At 55.0% G+C, this 6,144-nt stretch overlaps 1 pseudogene; it reads left to right on the forward strand.

Moving 5' to 3' along the window:
• The first annotated feature begins 1,548 nt into the window (after positions 1-1,548).
• On the forward strand, positions 1,549-4,071 carry LOC119307273 (annotated as a pseudogene).
• The last annotated feature ends 2,073 nt before the right edge of the window (positions 4,072-6,144 follow it).

Raw genomic sequence — 6,144 nt, forward strand, 5'->3', positions numbered from 1 at the left:
CCTCAGGGATCCTTTGCTATGGAACTACTATGGTACTACTATTCGTGCATTTGGTTAGAAGGAGTGGAGCAAAGCAAAACTAGAGGATTTTTTTCCTTTGGTGTCTCTCTTTCGTAGAAAAAACGTAGGAATTTTAATATCCACTTGGACGTCCTTTTCAAATTAATATGCATGAAGAACAGGACTAATTGCATTACTGGCATAATAAGATTCTTTTTTTTTCATTTTCACGTGGTTTGACTTTAATTTGACCATGTTTCTCCATTCCTGTGTTCTTCTGATTCATGTGAACCAAACTCCCAGGTTGACAGAAATCCTATGTTTCCAAATGCTCTGTTTTGCCCGTGCATTCATATCCTATTCATGTCTTTTTCCTGTCCCTGCGTTTATAGAATCCTCCCGTTCTAAGGAGCCCTTACAGATTTACTTCATTTTCAGATATGCGTCAAAGAAAACTCTGTGTGTTATGTCCTGCTCCTCCCATGCCGTCATCCACCCCACCTAAGGTGCACCATCGACAGAAGCGTTCACTGCAGCAGAGATTCCCCCTGCAGACTTTCTTTCGCTGCCTCAGATCATCTTCCCCGTTGCCGGCAGCCACGCCAACTGCACTAGCATCATCGACTGAGCAGATGAACATGAGGACTACACAGTTCCGGAAGAGAGGTCGCACTCTTTCGTGTTTGCTTACGTTATACATCGGTTATTATTATCTGCTACTTTATCATTCAAACTTGAGTATTAAAATGCCCGTGGGGCACATATCGATGCAGCAACGAATAGTATTTGTCTACTATCTGGTTTATCTGGGGTCTTCTATGTGGTTTATGTTGGGTGGGCAACAAACAGTAGATGATCCTGTTGGGGAACGTAGCATGCAATTTCAAAAAAATTCCTACGATCACGCTGATACGTCTTCAACGTATCTATAATTTTTTATTGTTCCATGCTATTATATTATCTGTTTTGGATGTTTAATGGGTTTTAATATGCTTTTTTATATTATTTTTGGGACTAACCTCTTAACCGAAGGCCGAGTGCCAGTTTCTGCTTTCTTGTCTATTTCAGTGTTTTGTAGAAAAGTAATACCAAACGGAATGAAACCTTCGCGATGATCTTTTTGGAAGAAACGCAATCCAGAAGACTTGGAGTTGAAGTCTGAACTCCACAAGGCAGGAGGGCGCGCCCCCACCCTCGTGGGCTCCACGGAGCTCCACCGACGTACTTCTTTTGCCTATATATACTCTTATACCCTAAAAACATCAGGGGGAGCCACGTCCAGCTATGGAAGACGACCCTTTTTTTTTCTTGTACATGCATGCAAATACCATGGTCATCCATGACCATCCATTGCCAAACTGATCACCAACCTCACGAGCAGCCAGGAAGGCTCCGACGAACCTGGAGAACATTTTCTGGCAGGACCACGGTCGCGCAATCATCCGCCGGCGTCGACGTACGTTGGCATCATCGGCAAGCGCCACGAACGGAAGAGCCGGCCAGCGAGCCGGACGGAACTAAAGAGGCAGAAGGGTTGATCAAGCGGCCATGGCGAGACCCATGGACTGCGACCAGGTCCTCGAGCTCCAGAACGTGTCCCTGGACACCCTCTTCCTCATCGTCCTCCAGGCCGTCGTCGTCATCGCCCTCGGCAAGTTCATCCACCTCTCCCTCCGCCGCCACAACCCGCCCAGCGCCATCTCCCAGATCCTCGTACGCACCCGCACCCGCCCATTGCACGCATATGTTTCTTCTTCTTCTTCTCCCGATGACGACCATGTATATGATGAATCTTTGATCCATGGATGCATGCATGCATGCAGGCGGGTATCATGGTGGGGAGCCTGGGGCTGCACGAGGTGATCGTGCACGTGGCCGTGGTGAACGTGGAGGACACGTACGGGTGGTACGTCTCCCAGGCGCGCATCTTCTACATGTTCTACGTCGGCCTCGACGCCGACCTCGCCTCGCTCTGGAACGACAAGCACCGCTGCACCATCGCCACCTACGCCAGCGTCGCCACCTGCCTGCTCCTCGCCGCCTTCGTCTCGGGGGGCCTGTACGGCAGCATGATGCACACTCCCGTCCGCTCGCCCGAGCTGCTCGCCGCCGTGCTCATGCTCACGCTCGCCAACACCTCCTCCGTCGACGTCTCCCGGATGGCCGCCGAGCTCGGCCTCACCGCCACCGCCACCGGCCGGCTCGTCGTCGGTGCCGCCATCGCCACCAACGTCATCTGCATCGTCGGGGAGGGCGCCTTCTCCTGCATGAAGCTGGCATCCGGAAGGACCCCAGGCTACACCGCGTCCCAGCGGCTCGGGCTCGGCGTGCTCGCGCTCTTCAAGGTCGGCCTCGCGCTCGCGCTGCTCCGCCCAGCCGTGGTCCTCGGAGCTGGCGCTCATCCTCATCGCCGTATCCTACATCGGCGACTTCCCGCGGCAAGTCGGCTTCGACGGCATGCCGGCGAGCCTCGTACTGGGGCTGGCGTTCCCCAGGGAGGGCCCCGTGGCGAGGACCGTCACGCACGCGCTTGCGTACCCGCTGCACGCGCTGGCCCTGCCCTTCTATTTCGGGACCATGGGGATGCGGCTCAACTTTAGCGCCATGTCCGGCGCCGTCGTCGTGCCCGCCGTCCTCCTCACCATCCTCGGTCTCATCGGCAAGTGCGCCGGCACCATGGGCGCCGCCAGGTTCCTCCACATGCCGCTCGGGGACGCCGCGCGCCTCGGCGTCCTGCTTAACATCAAGGGCCACGTCAACATGATCGACATGAGCTTCGCCAGCTCCGAGGGGATTTGGGCGGAGCAGGCGCTCATGGCCATGGTGATGGGCAGCATGATCAGCACCGTCATCGCCGGGCCGGTGTTCGCCGTCGTGTACCGCAGGGAGAGGGAGGCGTATCTGAGCAACGACCACAGGACGCTGGAGCGGCTGGTCCCGGACCAGGAGGAGGAGCTGCGGATGCTCGCCTGCGTGCACGGCGCGCGCGCCGCGCCGGCGATGCTCAGCCTCGTCGAGTTGCTGGCGAGCAATCCCGCCGTGCAGCCCGCTGTGCACGTCCTGCACTTCTACGACGCTGTGCGCAAGCACGAACGCGCGGGCACCGGCGGCGCCAAACGCTACCACGAGCGGGTCCAGCTCGACAGCGACAAGCACTGGGATCGCATGGACGACGCCGCCACGCAGGTGAATTGGACCGTCGACTTGTTCGCCTCCATCACCGGTCTCGTCATCCGGCAGGTCGACAAAGGCGACCGCGGCCCCGTCACGAACTTGAAGACCATCCGCCGCTGCACGGAGGAGGTCCACGCCGACGTCCTGATCATGCCCTACCACAAGGAGCAGCACTACGACGGCAAGATGTTCTGCCGGTGTGAGGAGCGCCGCCAGCTCAACCTGAACGTGCTTGAGCGCGCCCCGTGCACCACCGGCATCCTCGCCGACCGCCCGTTCCGGAGAGGCGGCACCAGCTTCCAGCTACCGACCAAGATATCCACGAGCGAGGAGACGCTGGGGAACTGGCGGGAAGACTGGTCCACCGCACCGACGCACGTGGCGGCTGTCTTCCTCGGCGGGCCGGACGACCGCGAGGCCGTGGCCCTCGCCTGCCGCCTTGTCAAGAATGACACAGTAAACCTGACCGTCATCCGCTTCGTGGGACCCGGCAAGCACGACCACACCGGCGTCCAGACGGCACGCACCGACGATCATGCCGACGGGGAGGTGTCCGTCGTGGTGGACGATCCCGACGAGTGCTGCATGGCGGCGCTCCAGCGCGAGTACGTGGCGAAGGAGCTCGCGTCGTACGTTGAGAAGGTGGTGGGCGGCGCGGCGGACGTGGTGGAGGCCCTGCGCAGGATGGCCGGGGCGTACGCGCTGGTCGTGGTGGGGCGCGGCGGGCGGCAGCCGGCAGAGCTGGTGGTCGGGCTCGAGGGCGGGGAGATGGGCCCGGTCGGGGACATCCTCGCGTCGGGCGAGTCACTGGAGATGGGCTCCGTGCTCGTCGTGCAGCAGAAGAAGGCCGTGTCGACGGCGTCCGGCCTCGACCCACCACCGGCGGCGGGGGTCTGACACCGTCCAAAGACGTAGAAAAGTGTAGCTGTGTATATGTAGAGTGTAGAAGACTAGAATAAATTATGTACTCAGTAGAATTAATGCAGCACATCTCAGCTGGCAATTTTTTCATGTCAGCAAATAAGCAGGAAATAGGTAAATGATACTTCCTCCGTTCACAAATATAAGATGTTAAAACTTTTTCATATTAGCTAAATGTCAGTCGACTGACTTTAGCTTTTGGGTCAGTCGATTTTGAGATGGCCGAAGAAGTTCGCCGGAGGAGAGGAAGGAGAACGAAGGAGCTCGCTCTATCTTAGAGAAGAGGGTGGGGCGGAAGAAAGGCGGTGGTGGAGGTGGTAGGACGGCGGTGGTGCAACTCCGCTGGAGAAAAAACATGTCATCATCCGGGGCTAGAGGGATGGCCGGGGACGGCGGCAAGACCGGCAGTGGGGGCGGTTCCTGGGAGGGGGCGGGGAGGCTGCGCGGGAGCGCTACCGGCCGCGGGTGGTGGTCACAAGCGGTTCGGCCGGCGGCCCTTGTGGCGATTTGGAGAATGAGAAAAGCTGGAAGAAGAAGAAGGGGCGGGCTTCCAAAACAATCGACTGACCCAAATTTAAAGGGCAGTCGACTTACGTGTGTTAATTTATTTGAATGTATATAGACATATTTTAGTGTGGTTGTTCACTTAATTCAGTGTACATGTATACATGTAGTCTATATTAAAATGTTTAAAACATCTTATATCTATGAACGGGTGAAGCAGTTATTTGTATCTAAAATTAAAAGTGAACACTTCTCCCTCAAAAATAAAAGTGTACACTTCAAAAAATCATGTAACAATAGCAACACAAGAGTATGTTGCAAATCTGAGCTCCACTAAATTTGCTATAATTTTCACAAAGGAAACCCTGTTTACAAAGCGATGATTTATCAGTGATAGTGTAATGAGGGATTGGACCTTCAAATCGCCTACAAACGTCCAAATTGCATTGGGAGGTTGCCATCCAATGTCGTCCTGTATCAGTCTGCGGATCGGTTCACATGTCCGTTTCTCCCGCAAACTATTTTCAAACTAGGGGGTTTTGCGGGGTCTGGACCGCCGCCACGTAGGACTCCGACACCCCGGGTTAACCCAAAACCACACCCGGACCCCACGTCTCCATCCCTCCCCTTTCTCCGCAATTGTTTTCTCCCTTGCCAAGGTTGTCGTTGTACCAGCCCAGCCGCCCGCCAATGCTTTCCGAACTTCTGTGATCTCCGTCGCTCCACCCAGTTGCGACGCCACTTTGCCTGCGCCGTCATTCCACGCCTCTCGTCCGTCCACCATGGAGGGACCATCCGCCTCTTCGGGGGTCACTACGACCATTAAGTGTTTGGTGAAATGCGTGTGCTAATTTTTTTTGTCCCTTCTTTGAAGCAATGGATTTGGGCCTGGAGTACATGTACGAGCTCTATGTTGAGTCATCCGACGAGGAGGTTATGCAGACGTGGAGCGTGTGGAAGACCATTTCTCAATTTCAAGGGATAGATCGAGGTCATCGAGTGCTAAATCGGAACAGGGCACACAGGCATTTGACGCTGATGGAAACTATTATTGCCCCTGATGCCCTATTTGCGAACAATTTTTGCCGATGCTTTTGGATGCAAACAAATATATTCAACCGCCTTTACAATGGCGTCCGATCCAACAATGACTACTTCATCTTAAAGAAGGATGTCATAGGAAGAATTTGATTCTCTGGTTACCAAAAGTGCACGGCTGCATTGCAGACGCTTGCATATGACACGGCTGTAGATTTCTGGTGTGGGTACCTCCGAATGTCTAAAAACACATGCAGAGATGACATGGTTAGATTTGCTGATGTGGTGGTCGAGGTGTTTGGACCTCGATACTTGAGAGAACCAATTGTCGCAGACACCCGAAGGCTAATGGCACTCTCTAAGCTAGAGAATGACCAAGAATGCTCGGATCTCTAGAGCTCGATACTACCCTGCTAGGCGGCTGGAGGGTACTGTGTTCTCTTGAACGGCGTCACCTAATTGGCAAGTTGTGCAACACATCATGGTTTACTGAAAATGACTGTTATG

This window comes from Triticum dicoccoides, chromosome 5B, assembly GCF_002162155.2.
Source record: "Triticum dicoccoides isolate Atlit2015 ecotype Zavitan chromosome 5B, WEW_v2.0, whole genome shotgun sequence".
Classification (NCBI taxonomy): domain Eukaryota; kingdom Viridiplantae; phylum Streptophyta; class Magnoliopsida; order Poales; family Poaceae; genus Triticum; species Triticum dicoccoides.